This window comes from Bactrocera oleae, chromosome 3, assembly GCF_042242935.1.
Source record: "Bactrocera oleae isolate idBacOlea1 chromosome 3, idBacOlea1, whole genome shotgun sequence".
Classification (NCBI taxonomy): Eukaryota; Metazoa; Arthropoda; class Insecta; order Diptera; family Tephritidae; genus Bactrocera; species Bactrocera oleae.
In genome coordinates, this window is record NC_091537.1 from 54,546,003 (window position 1) to 54,548,911 (window position 2,909).

Sequence of the window (2,909 nt, forward strand, 5' to 3'; positions counted from 1 at the left end):
CCATTCACAGACCGTTTTTAGTTCTACAGTCAATACGACACGAGAGTTAGTCTCTTTTTAGTTACATATGCCTAAGGAATGAAAGAACCTTGTGCCTAGCTTAAAGATACCCAAAAGCCAATATTTCAGTATCTACTAACTGGTATTAGAGTAATTAATCTAATTGCTACCTCGCTTGTCAATCTCGTTCATAAATGGCTTCATTTTCTATGTATTTTTTATTTCAGAGGCGTCCTGAACAGTTTTCCTGACATTATTTCAACACGAATGCGATTTGTTAACGTATATGCAAAAGATGAGCAATGACCAGATGACCGATGTGAATCGTCGCACCAATGTTAGTTCCTATGCTGTAATAGCTGAAATGTAGGATTTTAAACAAAATCATGTTACACAAATGAAACAGGCGCTTAAATCTTTTATAGTCGAGTTTTTGACAAGAAACCTGCGAAAAAATAATGTATTACATGGTGTATAACCGTGATGAAGGGGCCGAATCATATTGTTTAAATAGATACACAATTTATGGAGGATCACACACCACTGATTTATAATTAGAGCCGCTTTATTTTTAAGAAAAGCTCCGTATCTCGATATATTTTATACAAGTAATAAGTTTTGATTTATTCCGTCATATAAGAACAGTGTTTTATAATAATTCGTTATAATTTCGTTAAAATAAAAGGTAGACAATAATTATGTCGACGGGTGGAGCGTTGTGAATCAAATTAGCTGTCGAATTGTGCAAGCGAATGCAGGAAGCGCGCTATATTGAATGTAGTATTGACGCGGCACTGTGTACAAACGAAAGTTGATCCTCTGATGTGGGAACCATCCGTTTTGTTGCTTGGCGGTATGACGTGTCGTCGTGTGGTGACTGAGTGTGGTGGTGTTGTCAGGTGTGATGTGTAGTAGGGTGCGCCAGTTTCTACCGGATAGAGTGGTGTGTACATGTAGAGGGAGGCTAAACTCATTTAACCAGATATTTTGTATGCATGTATCTTTATAATTGTAGTATATATAATATATTGTTATATGTACTTCTTTAAGTATACAATTTAAGTGTTAATACTTATATTTAACCTATATACATATGTGTAACATAGTATATATCAATATGTACACATTTAAGATATTCATTAATTTGAATAATTAGTTAGTAATAAGATAATAAGTAAATACGTTTTTCAATAAAATAAAGAAAAATAATATAAAAAAATATTGAATTTTATTTAACAAAATTGGAATTGGTTATGTCAACATGATGGTAACCGATAAGCTAAAATACGAATTTGTTAAAAGAAACAAATAGGTAATAAATTATGTAACAAATCGAGGCAACAGTTATGCTTGTTAAAGCCAACAAATATATAACAAATACGCTAACAAGTTTATATGTTAAAGGTAACAAACTGCTAATCAAAACGACATCACTAACCGAAATTTTGGGAACAAATACTTCTGTTATGGATAACACATAGGTAACCTACTCTCTTACAAAAGTATTTATTACCTTCAACAGACTGTAAACAGATTTGATAACCAATGTATGTCATTCTGTTACCCAAAAAATAACAAACGCATATAAAAGGTAACTTAGAACGAAACTAAATGACATAATAACGATTGGATAGAGCGAGAGAACTATTGAATATCAAATGGCGATGTGTTACTTTTTTCCCACTCTCTGTGGACAATAACAAGTCGCTAACACGTTTGCTAGTAGATATCCGCTTGTAGGGATGCAATTGAAGACGACTTCATTATATTTAAACGCGATCCAGGATCGCCATATCATAAAATATTTTGAAATGCGGATCGCGGATCGTGGATTGCGCGTTAAACATTAAAGATTGATCGCGACATCAACGACATTTTGTATGTAAATTCACGATACGACGGAACAAATTATTAAAAATAATAAAAAGGAATGCTAATTTTCTAAAAATTTTTATTTATTTTATATTTACACATACAAATTTTTTTTAGTATTTTTTAAGATCCGGGGAATTCTTTACAATAGTTGCAACATTTTTTTTTTAACGAGCGCTGTCTGTGATTGTTTTTCTTCAAAACCTTAAAAACTTTTCTTCAGTTTTCTTTCGACATTTCATCGAAAACCCGGACAAAATTAAACAAATACTTAGCAAAAATATATTTAACACACTGGTTTTAAAAACTGGATTTATTTCCAATAAATACTGACGAGATATTTATTGAACGTGTAGCATTTACTCGTGATCCATCAATCATCAATTATGATCACTATCCTAATATCACATTAAATATTGAACGTGTGATAGCGCCAATCAGTCGGCTTTGGTAATAATATTGTGACGAACACGGATGATAGAACAAAATCGAATCGACGATAAATTGCCAGAAGCAACTAGACAGCGAATTCGTAGTTGCCAGAATGTTTTAGTAGTAAAGTAGTTAGCGAATTCGTAGTGGCCAGAATGTTCTAGAAGCAATGTTTTGTTACAGATTTACTATATAAGGGCTGCCGGATTGTGCAGCAAACACAGTTCTGGTTAGAGTGTTGTAGTGATGAGAACAATTGAGACATAAGCAAGAAGTGGTAGCTCGAATAACGAGCAATAAGTGTTAAGTTGTTGGAATTAGAAATAAAGATAAGTGTGTAGCCATTAAATTGGGACTTTTATATAACAATCCAGTGATCGAACTCAAGAGTGAGTTACAGGTAGACGATTTATCGAGAAATCCGTTACAATTGGTGTCAGAAGTGGGATTGTCAAATAAATTCCCAAGGAGATAATTAATTAAAAATGGCCAAGTTTAACGATCTGAAGATTCCACAACTGAAAAAGGAGCTGGAACAACGTGGTTTGGCGACAAATGGATAAAAAACTGAATTACAATCACGGTTGAGAGAGGCCATGGAGGCG

General features: G+C 33.3%; 1 long non-coding RNA gene across 1 annotated transcript; it reads right to left on the reverse strand.

Moving 5' to 3' along the window:
- Positions 1–596: 596 nt before the first annotated feature.
- Positions 597–1,964, reverse strand: LOC138856207 (uncharacterized). The gene is made up of 2 exons (XR_011395307.1): positions 1,514–1,964; positions 597–928 (listed from the first exon to the last, which is right to left on the reverse strand). It is a non-coding gene; the product is annotated as an uncharacterized lncRNA (long non-coding RNA).
- Between the last annotated feature and the right edge of the window lie 945 nt (positions 1,965–2,909).